Source organism: Ochotona curzoniae, unplaced genomic scaffold, assembly GCF_017591425.1.
Source record: "Ochotona curzoniae isolate NIBS_2020 unplaced genomic scaffold, NIBS_Ocur_1.0 scaffold_4506, whole genome shotgun sequence".
Taxonomy (NCBI): Eukaryota; Metazoa; Chordata; class Mammalia; order Lagomorpha; family Ochotonidae; genus Ochotona; species Ochotona curzoniae.
Window position 1 is genome coordinate 35,428,546 of NW_024467119.1, and position 17,601 is coordinate 35,446,146.

Here is a 17,601-nt window from a genome sequence, read left to right on the forward strand (position 1 = left end):
TGTTAGATTTCCAACATGGTCTGCATAGCCCCAGTTCCTGGCTCAGCTCCCTCTACCTCATGTGATACCATGCTGAGGCTAAATGTTGTCTGTACAAACTTTCTCCCCCTTCTGTTTGGAGCAGGTTCCGTGATTATGGAGACATCAGGAGTCCTATATAAGTAGGTTGTGCTGGTGTTGATCTTGCCAGAACTTGTTAGCCATTAGATCTGTGAGCCACAACGTCCTATTTTGACCCATACAATGCTGTAGTCAGTATCATTTTCCTGTGTGACCAGTGTAATCCACTAAGTTCAGTGAGTTCTCGCTGAGCTCAGTGCATGCACAGCTCACTGTTGTCCCCGAAGTCTGAAATTCTTTGCCGCATTGTAAGAAATGGCACCTGATGTGCCACTACTAGAGTTCTTGATCTGCTGGCTGTCAGGTCTGAGCACTACCCAGACCTATCTTGGGTGGAACCTGTAGGATGGCATGTTGTTGTAGTTCAGTGAGTCAGAAATGAGTTCACTCCCAGCTCTGATCTTGCACAGTTCTGCCCCATAGCCCTTGCCTCCTTAAATGAAATGGCACTCGATTTGGTTCTAGTTAACCGACTGGGCTATTAAATCCATCCTGTTCCCATACCACCCATCTGGGACCTGCTGCTCTGTCTCTGCTTCTGGTCAAATCAAACAAAGCAGTAGGATGAGCAATTTTTTGTTTGGGTTCACCTCGGGAACTCCTGGTATACGTCTTTTTCCACCTTGTTGCTGGTGGAGTTCTGACTGCAGGTGGAGTTCCGATCACTGTTCCCTGAATGCTGCTGGAGTATCAGTCATGCAACACCACACCGCTGTGTCTGCTGCTTTGTGTCTGTTAGTCTCCAGGTACCCCTCTGCTGTTGTTCTGTCCTCTTCTATTTCCTGGAATGTGTCTTCCTTCCTTCACACTGTCTAATACTTCTCCATCTGTTTAAATGTGTCCTTATTCTATTTTGCCATCTTGATTCTCGAGCACTGTGGCAATTTCAAGAGTGAACCAGCAGATAAAAGATTTTTTTTCCTTTATCTTCTTTTCCCTGTAAATCTGCCTTTCCAATATATATATGCGTGTGTGTGTATATACATATATATGTATATATATATATGCTATAATTTGAGTTCATCCCTCTCAATATTTGCTTAATTTAAAAATATTTCTCTTTATAATGGAAAATAATACATATTGAAAAATTAATACATATCTCTATACTTCAAGTGACAGGAGAAATTTTAAGAAACATTTTTGTATTAGCCTAAAAATTAATATTCTCAGTAAGTGAAGTGATTAATTAAATCCCAATAATCCTTTAAAGGACATTGCACATTTTCATAAAAAAATTATACTCCAGTTCCTGAATAAAATCATTCTGATTGTCCATAATGTATGTCTTCTGCATATATGTGGCAACATTTTAAAAATTCTGTCAGAAAATGTATGGAAAATATTTTAGAACAAATTATCTTATGAACTCATGTCTATTTTTATAATAAATTTCTAGACAATGTAATACATTTAAGAGTCAGAATATTATAAGCACAAACACACATATGTATATGTTATGTGTATGTGCAAGTGTTTATAATATTTTTTAACTATGGGGGTTGGCATGATACCTCAAAAGGCTGAATCTTTATCTAAAAACATTGGGCCACCCATATGGGTGCCAGTTTATGACCTGGCTGCTCCACTCCAATCCAGTTACTTTTTCATATCCTGGGAAAGCAGTGCAGGATGCCACAAAGCCTTGGTATCCTGCCCTGTGTGAGAGATCTGGAAGAGGAACTCCTGGGCAGTTTACAGATCAGCAGACTACCCAATGAAAACCAAAGGGATGAGGTGGCTGAGAGGTTTTCCTCAGCACAAACCACTGATGACAGTTTGATTGGGCATGTCCATGTATTGTAAAGCAAGCACAGACATATATAGACTAAGAAGGGGGAAGGCAGAAGGGCATCTCCTGACAGTCCTCCTACCCAACAATGACACTGTAATTGGCTGGAAGGCATGTCTACCTCTCTGGACTCTCAAATCATATAAAAGTTCACATATAAGACACATGGCTGGCAGGTATGCTGTAGTTCAGGTTCACTATGTGTGGCTGTGAGCCAGCTGAAGGTCACAGATACTTCGTGTGAGTGGCAGGCAACATGGGACTGCACCAACTTCTCAGAGTTGCTTATCACTTAAGTCCCAGCACAGCTCACCACAGACAGAGAAGAAAGAGTAGGGTACAGCCCACTGTTCTTGCAGGGATGGCCAGTGATGAGGTTAGATTAAGCTCTAGGTGAGCTAAGACTATTGACAGGGGGTTACCTTGGGGACACAGTGTGCTGTTTCCCTATGCCATCTCACGTAGGCCAGGCAGGCAGAGAAGCAGGGTTGATCTCCCACAAGGAAGCAACAGATAGAAGATCTTTTTCTCTGTTGTTTCTTCTCTCTATAAACCTGCATTTCTAATAAAAATAAATTGATCTTTAAAAAAATTAGATGCCATTAGAAAACAAAGAATAAGTCCTTGGAAGGGTTCTGTCTATGCTTGGATTTCTATCTTTTCCTCTCTGGGTTGCAATCCTAAAATGTATGTCTTAAATATAGCATTCACACAAATCATACCATGAGCAATTAAAAATTATAGATGCTTCAATGTGACAGTTATATTTGAATATGAAAAAAATAAACCATTATTTGAGTACATCTTAATAATATCCTAGAAAGAATGCAAGAAATTCTAACTTGAAGCAATTTCACTTTTGCAAGAGACAGTTAGACAGTTAGATATTTAATTAAATAGGGGCATTTCATCATGATCTTGGAATCCACAAAATCAATCTCACATTAAAAGTTTCATTTGCTTTTAGGATAAAAAATATCCTATTGATTTTACAAAAATCAAAACAAGAAAACAAGAGTCACTACTAACTCCATTATGACCTCCTCAAATCCTACTATGATAGGAAGTACATTTCCTCCTCAACTGTCCTTTCTTCCCAGTGTACCTGCCATGCGGATCAGGCATGTCTACTGGGATATATCACAAGGCATATTTAGTCTCATCTCCTCCTGTCTCCTTTCATTTATTCTGTTGACTAATTCTGCCTCTAGTCCTAGTTCTTTCCCTGGATGTAATTTAGGGCAAGTCCCCAGGCTGATCTAGTCACTTTCATGAAAAGTGATCCTCAAACAGTAATTAATATTTTTAGTCTGCCATCATATTCAGCATTCTAACCTATTTCAAAGTACTAGGGACTCTCCCTTTTGTAGCTTGTGCCTGCTGTAGGCTAGCCAGAGGCAGTAGGAGACTGGCATATTTGCTTCCCCAACTGGTATCTTTGTTCCCTTTTCTTATTTTCAGTGCCTGATCCTTAAAAAGAGGCAGAGGAGGAAGGAAAAGGAGTTTAACTGACTAATGCCATTCAGACCTGGAATGTACTTTTGAGCAGGAGATATTTAAAACTAACTTTTTCCTAGGCTAACCAACATCGTTCATGCAGACACTACTGAGAGAGTCTGTTCTCAATGAGAAAGTACCCATCTTCACTCAGCAGCAGACTAAAGTGTCAGGGAATTACTCACCTTGGAGTTCTCAAGTTTGTTCTGCCTTCTGTCCAACAAGTGTATCTGGCACAATGTGAGTCCTTTCTTTTTCATTCGCTCCGTAGATTTGAGGTAAAGGGAAGAGCTCATTCAGTCTGCATTGCTAAGTGATTTGCACACCAGCATGCCACTGACCTTTCACTTCTCATCATCCAGTCCTGTTCTGCATGAGAATTTGGAAAACAAGAGGTTTCTGTAAACTCCTATTCCAAGTTCTATAAGATGGTTTACGATTTTGGAAGGTAGCATTTATTTTATTCATCCTTGGTAGAAACTAAACAATTTCTGTTTCAGCATGGAATGACACTAGGCAAAAAGGGAACACATATGTATATAAATAAACAATATAGGTTCTTTAAATTTATGATTCATTTATGCATCATTTCATTCAAGCATTAAACTCTAACTATTTCTCCTTTGACGTTTTCTGAAAATAGGATTTGAATGAATATAGAATACTTAATAAAAGCAAGTAGTATCAATGATATAATCATTGTTTATTATTGGACATTTCTGAGAATTCTGATTTTTTTAAGCATTCTGCAACATGACATAACATATCTTTGCCAATTTTTCTTTCTAAATGGTAGAACTTTCATCAGCATTTCTGAGAATTGATAAGAAATCATTGTATTGCATTTAGCTACTTTTTTTAGGCCCAGAAGCGTATATTAGTACAGAATAATTCAAACAAAATTAAGCTAACTTACTAGTCTATTCCTTCAACTAACTGCTAAATTTCAAATACAGTAGTGTCTTAGACAGTAGCAGGTATCCACTTGACTAAAGTTAGACTGAACCATTCCAGGTAAATTTTCTTTGTGTTCAGCTTTCATATTCTGTCCAGAAATATTGCTATGTGTGGGAGGCAGAAAGCCCACTGAATCTTTCCCGGTTCGGAGGACTGCCTGATCTCTGATTATTTTCCCCTTATATTTGGTTAAAGACATAGTTACTGTTTATCCTCTTAAAATCATTGTTTAAAGAAGTCCATTTATAGCTACGCTACCAAAAGGTTTTTCTCTTATCAGGTGAAAACCGTATGCTTTCATTCATTCATTTGCATGTATTAATTTTAAAAAATTATTTGTCATGATATGGTCACGTAGACAAAGGGATTCCTCCATTCACCCCTTCATTTCTCCTACTACCACAAGGTTTCCCACCATAGTAATACAGTAGTGTAGTCCTTTGTAATAGTCACAATTCCATCGTTCTGCTATTTATGTGTATCATGGCATTTCAGGTATAGACAATGATAGACAGTTCAGTATCTAATTGTCAAGGTTTATTTAACAGTTTGCAATAGGTGTCCTCTGCTTACCCATGAGTAAAGATGCATACTGCAATATATCTTCACTTCCAGATGTGCTGTTCTCATTATACAGTTCATTTTTGCAAATATATGTATAAACAGGTTTACCTATATATTTGTTTATCTTGCATTTTGAACCAACTTTTAAAATTGAAACATTTTGCATGATTATAGGTGCTTGACCTTATCAAACAACATGGTTTTAAATCTTTGGTATCATCTACCTCTCCTTGAAGCTTTGCTCATTTTTATTCTCAGTGTATATTCTTTATGTTGCTTTATTATGACTGAGTCTTGTGATTTATTGACTATCTCTCATGGCTCTACTCTGCCATTGAAGCACACTCAAGAAGACATTTATTTTCTCTTTTGCATATTTCTGTTTCCAAATTAAAGTCTTCTACTTTTTCTGTGAATTAAAAACATTTCCTCTTATTAGTAGAGTGTAATTGCTCGCAGAAATACTTTCATGTGGTAGCATTGAAAATACTGCGATGATTCTGGTGGCTGACGTACTTCGGGATTGATATCCTGTATTCTTACTCTAGTTGTTAATATTACAACTATTTTTAAGATATGTCCTGGAAACTATTAGCTATTACATTATTTCATTCTGGATCCTAGTTAAAACATATATTTTATAAACAGTCACCATGTCTAGCATTAGCATATACTTCTGCCTACCTTTTTGCTTGTTGTGGTAACTTAGTTTTCCATCTTTGCAGTGCTAATCTACTTTTCTTTGCTACTTTGCTTACCTTGATGTCTTTCTTCTTAGAAGCACAGTTCTGAAACTGTTGGCTGTGTTAAACATGGTTAAGTCACCCAGCAGCCTGATTAGAAATCTGTGTAAGACTCCCCAGAAAGTCCTAAATGCTGCCCTCTCTTTTAAAAAATTCTGCCTCAACACTCTTGTTGGGATGGGAAAGGTTTCTTCCTGCTGGTGCATTAGTTCAGATCCTCCACTTGGTCTGTACTGATGCTAAAATCTTTGGGTTGGTGTAATTCCATCTGTTCAGGCTTAGTGGAGTTCCAACTCAGGATTTCACTCATGTATCCTGACAGAGAGGCAGAGCAGTGAACCCTGTCAACTGATTGCTACTGACAGCTCCGTGTCCTCCACTTGGTCTCAAATTGGAGAGAACACTGGAGTGGTCATTGTGATGGTGATGATGAATACTTTTCTCAGTATGTGGGTTGGGAAGGTTTCTGTTCCTCCAGGGCATCCTTTTACTGGTTCTGCTGCTAGAGAGAAGTCTTTTCTTGGATCTTTCAGTCTATGACTATTGACATCTCTGAGGTGTTGTGTCTACTGCTCCTACACAGAGATGTGAGAGAGGACAGATGTAACACAGGAACATAATGGTCTGTCATTTCTCAAATCTCCAGATCTGCCTTCTTCTTTTCATCTTCCAGACTCACGTTTTTGCTGTATGAGGAAATTCATAAAATTTATTTAAAATGGAATTGAAAGATATATTTAGGTGTACAAAGTTTTTGAAACTCATCCATACCAAGAGTTTCCCAAAAGTTTATGGAAAAAAGCACATAGATAAAAATGATGTATACTTCCAGTTTTGGGGGCTTAAATGAACATACTTTTCCATTTTCCAAAAATTTTTATTGAACCCTTGATTTATAACCAGGGTTTTTACTTAGTGCAAGGACCAAGACAAGAGAAATATATTTAATTTCAGTTCCAGTGTTGAGCTAGAATTCATTGTTCAAACTAAGTTTAACCTCCTTTGTATTATTAATGGCTCTAACAACTCCATTTTAAACAATTTAAACAATTCAAAATGGGATTAATGGTCCCAAAGCTTGTATTTCCATTCAGTATACATGTTTATTTAAGTACATTTTGTATTTAATCTAGTTAAAGAAACTTTATTGTCATAAAATTAATTATCCTTCTCAATAAAACTGTCAATTTGATGATTGTTGTTCCAGGATATGGAGAAATTTTCATTTAGTGAACTTTCAGTGCTATTAATATGTAAAGTCCTAATACTACAAAGAAGATTCAAAACTTGAAAATAACCCTTTACAACATTTAACCTTTCAAATAGTTTAACAATTTGAAAGAAATGACATGAAGATTAGTCAGGTCTTGGGCAACTATAAGATCTAATTATAACCAACCATGTTTTTCCATAATTAGAATACATATTGAATGAGTTTTTTTTAGCAGCAAAATTTACACCCAACTTCATCAGCATTTTCAGAGTTTTGCAAAGTTGTGAAATACCTATAAGGATATGTCAATGAAACTCACATGTTAATGATTTTTCAGTCACACACTTGGAAACCTGAACATAAATTTATAAAATTAGTAATACATTCTCACATCAGATTTAACAAATATTTTATCATGCTGTCCTTCGAAAAGTAGTTTAAACATGAGCATTCATCTCGAGGCAATGTACATAACTGTAGTTGTAAATTTATAGTCATCCAGTATTAAGTTGCTGACATATTAAGAGCTTTTTCAGGCTCTTCTTTAAATATACACTAAATATTCAAATGCACTTAAATATTTAAGCCTTATAGCAGATATCAGTGAAAATAAATATTTAAGCCTTATAGCGGATATCAGTGAAAATATGTGGCTTAAATTTTGATTGCATATATAATTTTACTTGAGGAAATATACACAAAAATATAAATGTTTTAAATCATCTCAGATTCAGATACATTGAATTCAGAAAAATAACTTTTCAATGTTATTTAGTAGTTACTGATTTTATTATTACCATCTGATGCAATAATTAAATGTATGTTTTATACTACTGTATTAAGGCAGCTAACATATCACATATGTCATGATTTTCACTGATCTAAGGGTCTAGATTTTATGCAAGCTGTACTAATAGGGGTATATACAGTCAATGGCAGCAAAGTATATTCCCCACTTCCCAGAGTAATGTTACATACAACTCATCAAGCTACTCAGAAATATTGGAATGATGCTAAGATACAACCTATCTGTAGTGATATCTTTTTTTTAAGATTTATTTATCTTCATTACAAAGTCAGATATACAGAGAGGAGGAGAGACAGAGAGGAAGATCTTTGCTCCAAGTGACCGTAATGGCTAGAGCTGAGCCAATCTGAAGCTGGGAACCAGGAATCTCTTCCGGGTCTCCCACGTGGGTGCAGGCTCCCAAAGCTTTGGGCCATCCTCTACTGCCTTCCCAGGCCACCAGCAGGGAGCTGCCAGAATTAGAACCGGCACCTATATGGGATCCCGGCATGTTCAAGGCGAGGACTTTAGCCACTAGGTCACGCTGCTGGGCCCTGCAGCGATATCTTGAGATTTCATCACAAAATATTATGAATACCTTAAAAACTGGCATTTTACAATCAGGAAGTATGCTGAAGAATGTGAGAGACAACAAATGCTACCCCTAGGGAAAATCATGGTGCTCAAATCAAAATCTTAGGGCCCATAAATCTCACCATCTTGAGGCAGCTCTCACCATCACATGGGCCACATGACCCTTACAAGCATCAAGAGCAACTGCTTATATGTCCCCACATCTGTTACTGTTGTTCCTCGCTGCTGCAACAAAGAACAGCTGATTCTTTAGTTTTGTTCTCAGCCCCACAACCAGACTGCTGCAAGAGTCCAGGCAACCTCACTTGGATGAAGAAATTTGCTCCTCACCTCTGAAATCGTTGCCAATTAATTATCATGGAAGATCATTCCAGACAAAAATCACAAAAGAATGTCAGAATTGAAGTGTATAATAGATCGAATAGACCTAACAGATATCTGATGACGACTCTGTGCAATATTTATAGATCTAAAACATGATATATAAATACTAAGAAACAGTATAAATGTTACCAAAAAGTATCAAAAATGTAAGAATATCAAATTGTAACATGGATATGTTTTGACCATAACTCAGCCAAAGAAGAAACAAAACATTTCAGGAAGTTCTGTGTTATAACTTCATAAAGACTAAGGGATGAAAGGGACATGAAAATGTTCTTGAAGCAAATGGAATCAGAAATGCAACCAACTAAAAGTTAAGGAAAACAGCCATAGCAGCACTGTGGTACTGGAAGAGAGCTTTATAGAAAAGAGAGGAAAAAAGAAAAGAAAAAAGATTTCCAATAAAAATTCTAATGATATATGCGAAAATATCAAGAAAAATAAAATCCAACCAAATTCAAAACAATAGAAGGAAAGATACAATAAAGATGACATGGGGCCCGGCGCGGTGGCGCAAGTGGTTAAAGGTCCTCGCCTTGCACCCCCGGGATCCCATATGGGCGCCGGTTCTAATCCCGGCAGCCCCGCTTCCCTTCCAGCTCCCTGCTTGTGGCCTGGGAAAGCAGTCGAGGACGGCCCAAAGCTTTGGGAACCTGCACCCGCGTGGGAGACCCGGAAGAGGCTCCTGGCTTCGGACCGGCATAGTATCGGCCCGTTGCGCTCACTTGGGGAGTGAATCATCGGACGGAAGATCTTCCTCTCTGTCTCTCCTCTCTGTATATCCGCCTTTCCAATGAAAAAATAATAAAAATAAATCTTAAAAAAAAAAACAACAATAAAGATGACATGAACGTAAGTGAAATGGGAAGTTAAAAAAGCAGTTCAGACCAATAAAATGTTCACTTTTTGAAAAGCTAACCAGCATGAACAAAACTTTATATAGAAAATCCAAGAAAACAATAGAGAAGTCTCAAATAGATGATATTGGAAATGAAGAATGAGATATTAAAACGGACATCACAGAGCGCCAATGATAACTAGTGGTTACTGTGAACAACTGTATGCAAACAAACTGGAAAATTTAGATGAATGAATAGAATATATTAAATACAATAATACAGGAAGCTTGAGAAGATAAATGATAAATAATGAGAGATAATTAATAATATAAAGTCAGTAAACAGAAAATTTCATGACCATATAAAGCAGTACTGATTAATTCTACGAAATAGTTAAGGAAGTAAAATAAGTATCAAACTTTTCCAAAAAAACTGAAAGGAATGGAGTCTTTTCAAACTCACTCTAATGGCTAACATTACCAGACAATGACCCAACAGCATCAGCACCAAAAGTAGTCTATAGATCAATATTCTTATGAACAAGGAAAGAGTAGTAAATCAAACCTAGTAACACATTGCAAACAAACAGGATTTATCACATAGATGTAAGGTTACTGAACACAATAGCTCAACAAGTGATCAAGGAGTCATTTCAACAGAGGTTGGAAAAACATTTTGTAACGGTCATTTTCCTTTCATGATTAATGAAAAAACTAGCACAAACTAAGTATAGAAAACTAAAACCTCAACATAATAAAATGCATATGGCAAACCCCCAACCCAACATATTTCTTGTGATATCTGGAACTAACCAAAGATGTTCACGCTAACTGCTTTTACTGAATATAGTATTTCTAGCCTTAGCCAGGGCAAATAGGCTGGAGAAAGAAATGAAAATGTTTACAAATATAGAAAGGGAAGAAGTCAAATTATCTTTGTTTATAGATGATAAGCTCAATAAATGGAAAAAAGCTGACGCATGCACCAAAGAATTATTTAGCACTGATTAACAAACTCAGTGAAGTATCTGGAATGTATAGAAATCAGCAGTATTTTTATTACCAATAATGTCATTAAGAAATATTCTGTAAAATTAGTTCAATTTACAAGAAATATAAGAGCATCTGTTAATACATTTAAACCAAATATATATGAACACTACATTAAAACTACAAAACATAAAGTAAAATGTATTATTTAACACACATGTATGAAATAAGAAATATTATATTCACAGATTATCACATGTTCACTATGTTCACTTATAAGAATATTAAAATATTTCTACTACCTTAAGTGATTTGCAGATTTGACAGTTTCCATCAAATATCATGACATTTTTCATGAACTAGAAGAGTCTATAATTCATACACAAACACAAATATTTAAAGTTTATAAAAAACATGTAAAAAAACAATACAAAAAACAAAACAGGAGGTATCCAATGCCTGACATTAAGATACATAATTAGAGGTTTCAAAAAATTATAGGGAAACCATTATAAAAAGAGTACATTTTTGTTTCAAAAACTAAGGTTTTTGGCTTATTAATGACTTACTGTTTTAAAAGACACTCTAAGAAAGTCAGAAAAAATGAAAAAAAAAGAATGGATGAAAGAGAGAGAGAGAGAGAATCTTTGATCTGCTAGTACACTCTCTAAGTGTGAGCAACAGTCAGTGCTAAGCCAGGAACTCCACCCTAGTCTACCCCTTGGGTGGCAGGGGTCAAAGGGTTGGACCATCTTCCACTGCTTTCTTCGCAGCATCATCAGGGAACTTAAGCAAAAGCTGAACAATGGCCTGCACTGGGGCACAACAGGCAACATTGCCAACTCTGGGACTGGCATTCATGTGAGTACAGGTTCAATTCCCAATTGCTCGACTTCTGATTCAGTTCTCTGCTAACATGCTTGGGAATGAAGTAGAGGATGGTCCAAGTGCTTCTGTCCTGAACCCATGAGGGAGTCCCAGAAGAACGCGGGAGTTCTAGAAGAAACCCTGGTTCTTGGCTTCAAACTGACTCAGCTATGGTCTTTGCAGACATTTAGGGAATGAAGCAATTGACGGAAGATTATCTTGCTTTTTTCTCATACTCTCTCCCCTGCATATGCTCTGCTTCTCCTTGTTTCTCCCTGTCTTTCTTTAACTTTGCCTTTTGGCATATAGCTCTCTCTCTCCTTTCTCTCTCTTTTAATAAAGAAGAGTCAAAACAAGTACCAAATAATTACATGATGTGCTGGTTTTTAGGATGTGCTCTTATCCAGCTGCATCACAGCACTAACACCTAAACTTAAAATTTAATGATGGTTTTCACAAATTTTTTGAAGAACAGACCTGCAAAACATAAACAGAAACACATTGGCCAATGGAACGGAATTTAGACCATGCATTTATAGCCAACTCATTCTCGACAAAGGCAAAAAAGCATCCCAGCAGGAAAAGGACAGCCGCTTCAATATATGGCTCTGGGAAAACTGAATACCTACAAACATTGGAGCTTAAGTACTCGCACTCACCTTATGCAAGCGATGAACTCAAAGTGGATCAGGGACCTAAATGTAATTTTTGAAACTGAAACTTCCAGCAGCAAACAAACAAAAGATACTTCAAGACATTGTTACACACAGAAACTTTTTGACAGCCCTCAAAAGCATAGTGATAAAGCAAGATTTAGAGAAATTAGATTATATAAAAAGAAGTTTTTGTATAGCAAAGAAACAATAAGAAGAGTGAAGACAACCTGTATAATATTAATATATATTAAAAATGAGAAATTAGTAATAACAAAAATGGTGATCAATTCTTTGTCTTGTTGCTCTAATTTAAATTTAAAACACCATCTCAACAACTAAAATGAGCAATAAATAATAGAAGAGAAAAGGCATTTAATTATATTGCTAGAATTGCATCTATAAACTCTAGTGAATCTGTTAAAAATTCATTGGAGTGTTAAATAAACAAAAACTAAGAAAAAATCCCAAATAATATTTTGCAATGATCACCTCAACATGCACATTGGAAATAGTCGTACGTCTCCTTCCCTGCAGATGATGAGTGAGAGTTTGTCACATGTACATCATGGTTAGTGCAAAGGCTGAGGTGTGGGAAGCCTTCTGTTCATACTTGTGCTGCATTAATACATAAAGTCTCATGTTGAGTATGAAATATAGCGGTCATTGTCTAATGATACCCAAATGAACATTTGGAATCAATCACTATGGATTTAAAATCATTGGTTTACAAGTATAAAAGGGAATGTAGATTTTTAGAACTGCTGAGAAATTTCATTTAATCTTGTTGTTTACTAACATGTAGTCAAACTCAAGTGATATTCTGGGGGATTATTTCGGCATCCAAAGGATGTCTATCTTCTAAACAGAAGAGATTTTACTTGAATTTTTCCCTTATGAGTCCCATGCTATGACACATAATTTCTAAAGTAAGATTAATTTGAACTTTATTATGTATTCAACAAATATCATTGATTCCCTACTATAAGTCAAGTAATTATTTTATGTCCCAGGGACAAAATTCTCTTATTGGAGCTAAAACTCTAAGTTTTATAGTAATAAAAGACATAAGAAAATTCCCAACAAACTTCTAATCATTAAATAAAATAAAAATTAATACATGGGCCTGATGTAACTGCAGGCAGAATAAAAATATCATGGCTTTTAGGATTACTTTATATTTTTAGTTTTTGAATATTGTATTTCTAAATTTCAAAAAATATCCCAAAGGGCCTTCTTTACTCACTCCATACTCCTAAGAGTAAAGTAAATCTCTTTCTAATAATTGTTCTATAGCTTGAAATTATGTTCAGTTTAAACACTGTGATAATTTTCCAAAAGTTCAACTAGATCTATGTTTTACTCTGTGTAGTTAATGAGTATAGCTGCTCTAGCTTTCCGAATACTCTTTAGGGTAAAATAAGGCAGTTACTAGAATCATAAAATTTTTCAGGTAATTATATTTCTTATACATTCTCTCCCCAATTTAAAAAATTATCTAATTTTACAAATTTGAGAGGTAGAGGGAAGAAATGAGTGGAAGGAGTCAGTAGGGAGAGAGATATACCCACGCACACACAGAAAGAGAGAGAGAGAGAGAGAAAAGATGTTCTGTCTCATCTAATAAACTCCCCAAGGGTCCATGATGGCCTTAGCTTGATCAAATCCAGAGCCAAAGACTGGGAACTCAACTCAAGTGTCCTATGTGAATGGCAGGGACTCAATTACTCAAATCTTTATCTTTCGTGATCTGCATTGTCAAGAAGCCAGAAATGGAAGCCTGAGACAGGTAGTGAGCCAAGGTATTCCAGTATGGCACAGGGGCACCCTATCCATAGGATCAAATATTCACTCTTGTACTCTGATTTTTTAAGTATGAGTTTTTCTGCCCACTGTTTTTTTATGATATTGAGCCTACATGAGGATTTTATGCATGCTATTCATGTAGTATGTGAGTCTCAGGAAACTAAAAGCATACACTTATGTCGGGATGTGTATGTAACAGGAGAAAGCACTTCGGGCACTTGCCAAAGCTCTGTGTCTACTCTGGACATCATTCATATTAATATTGTTTATTTAAACTTTCCTGAGGTTTATTTTACTCTATTATAAAGCTGGCAGCATAAATAAGAAGTTGCACATGACTTAAAATGCACTAGTCTTCCAAATAATAGTTTGACATATTCTCAAAATCGCTATTCCCACACTTTTCTATGCTTTTTATGTACTTGCAAGTAGTTAAGTAATCTGATTATGATGAACTACGTTTGCATCAACTATCTAAAATCTGTACCGAGAATCGGATATTATCCTTCTAGTTATTCCCTTGTGATTCTTCTTCTATATCAACCCTAGAAATAACCTTTTACTCTCTTTAAACAAATTTAACATAAACATCAGGCATTGATGACTTTTCTTGGAATATCTTTCCCAGATAATAGATACCATGAAATCCATTAGGCCAGATGTCACATGGAGTGGTTACCATGAAGGAGAGCCACTTTCCATGTCTGACAGTGTCAGTTGTCAACCATGTGCAAGAGGTCACAGGAGTTTTGGTTCCACCCAGGTAACAAAGGGACCTTTGAGTCACAAAGAACAGGAGTTCCATCATCTACTTATCACCATCTTGATTCACACAAAGAACAGGAGTTCCATTATCTATTTATCACCATCTTGATTCCTGACGCATCATGTTTTTGATGTCTTTTGTGAAAAGGTTTATTTATTTATTTATTTATTTATTTATTAGTGGAAAGTCAGACTTTCAGAGAGAAAGAAAGACAGAGAGAAAGATCTACTTGCTGGTTCACTCCCTAAGTGGCTGTCATGGCTGGAGATGAGCTGATCCAAAGTCAGGAGCCAGGAGTTTCTTCTGGGTCTCCTGATGCATACAGGCTGCCAAGGTTTGGGGTCATCCTCCATTTTTTCCCAGGCCACAAGCAGGGAGCAGGATGGGAAGTAGAGCAGCTGGGATATGAACAAGTGCCCATATGGGATCCTGGTGCATAAAGGCGAGAACTTTAGCCACTGGGCTAATGATCTGGGCCCAGTTTCTGATGTCTTAAGCTGCTGAGTTTTAGACATATTTGTTGTGTACTAATGGATAACACAAATACAGTCCTGCCTTGGCTAAATCTTAGTTTTTTCACATCATTTACTAGGAGTAACTTAGCAAACAGTCATACTGATTAATGCCATTCATGCATAAGAAAAATTGTGAATGGCCTCCCTCCTAAAAATGCTTATAATTGAGTAGAAGATTTTTATATATAAATAGAAGTGAAATTTTAAGTGATACACATTTTTAAGATCTTTTAAGAACCACTGTGGTGGTTGAAAAAAAGGAAAAGAGATGTTCCAGAAATTTCCATGCATAGTGTTAACTAAAATTCATCACTCTTATTTCCTGCTAAGAGGATTAACTGACCAAAAGTTCTAGAAATTGACTCTCTGGATCCGCCCCTGTTTGGAACTAATATTAGCTTCCTTCTTGACATAAGTTAGCCAATGACTAAGCACATGCCTTAGACCATGAAAGCATCCATAACTGAGTATCGTGGAGTTGTCCAGATGCAATATGCGTATACATACATATGAAGGATGTTCAAAAATTGATGAAAAATAAATAGGTAAAAATTGTATACCGACTTCAAATTATTAGGTAAAAATTAAGCTTAGCTTTCAATTACATTTTGAATTAACTTGTTTCTCACAATCCTGAAAAATGGAATGCTTAAGACTGAGACGTCAACAAATTTGGTGACTGGTGAAAATAGTTTCTGGCTCACAGATCATGTTTCCTAAGCAAGGTAGATGAAAAATCTTTATTTCCAGTCTCATTAGAAGGACATCAATCGTATTCTTGAGCAGTGAACTATGTTATAACTTCCCCAAGTGTGTACACTGGCAACTGCCATCATGGGGGTTTGGATTTTTACTAAAGAACATACAGGGGGACAAAATCATTCAGGGGAGGTTGTTCAGATCTTGGTCTATTCCTTGAAATGTACCAACACCCTTCATGGAAAACTTCGACTTGAGGTTTTCACGTTGACCTTGCTGAAACTTTGACAAAAGTTTTCTTGAGGTATCATCCAGTACTCTACCATTGCCGTTGATTTTCCTTCACATGCTTTGGACTTGTTTGTCCTAGCCTGCTGCTCCCTAATCTTTCATCTTCACAGTTACTTCCTGAGGATGGGGACCGAGGCCTTTCTGTATCTAGTTGCATCTTTGTGTTTGTTTCGTGGGGAGAAGAAACACTAGCTTGAAAGGCAGAATTTGAACACCTTTAGAAGAAACTACATCAAGGTGATAATTTGCAAAGAGACTTCATAGAGGGAAAGCTTGAGGACTCAAATGTGAAGTAGAACTGATAGGAGCAAAATGCATAGGCAGAAAGTTAAAAAGAATGATAGAAGGAAAACAAGAAAAGCAAAGGCATTTGGACATCGAAATAGATAAAAGGAATGGCTTGGGAGGGATTTTCATAGGGAGTAACATATGTTGAATGGTACTTTAAAAAAAGCAGTAGAGAGCAGGCTGGATTAGAGAGATGATGAAACAAAACATGAATCAAAAGATTATTAAGGTCTCCTAATTATTCCAGTCAAGTGGCAAGTGAAACCAAACGCTTCCTCATATTAATAAATAGTTGAATTGGCACAGCCCTGGCACAGCCCTGGTATAGCCCTGGTATAGCCCTGGTATAGCCACTGAAGATATTGAGAGAGCTCTTAGTAAATGTATGATGTCTTAGGTTTACAAATAGATTTTCATACATATGTTTAAGGAGACATTTCTTCTTATCCCAGTTTTTCAGATGAGAAAACAGAAGTTCTGAAGCTCAGATGATGTAATTAACATACAAATTTCGTGGCAAAATTGTAACTGATATTTATACCAAATTTAAACATTACAGTATCCAGCTGATTAAGAGGGGAATGTATATGAGTGGTCGAAGTTGAAGACATATCTTTTGAACCCCAATCTGTCCCATATTGGGAAAGTTATGGAGTTGCTGTGCACTTTAATGAGTAGAGATTAGGATGACCAAGGCACCTAAGACAAATTTATGAATGAATGAATTAGCTACAGTATTCCAGCGCTATTTCTTGGACTGTTTTCATGTCCATCATGCTTTGCATCTTACCATTGCAGAGTGTCAGATACAATCAATAATCAGTGGAAGTATAGAAGCTATCTTTGGCAAAACAGTCTTTAACACTTTGCCATATTCATTTCACATTTAAATTTCACTTTTTTGAAAATAGGGATGTATGTATTAATATTACATATTCTACATATTCTAGGGTTCACGAGCAAGCATAGCAGTAGGATAAGATGCTTTATTATGCAAGTTACACACGCAGAAACCACGTGTAATTGTCTTTGTTTATAAGAAATAATTTACTTAGAGTTGGGTCATCCAGTTATCCTAGCTTTTCCTTCTTATCTAAGTTCTTAAAAAAGTAGATTTGTGATACAGAATCCAATTTCTCATAAATAAAATGTGACCAAGAAAATTGTTTTTATTAGATTTTAGTATTTTAAAATTGTTGCTGTTTATACTCTCAGATACAAAAAAAGTCATATTTCT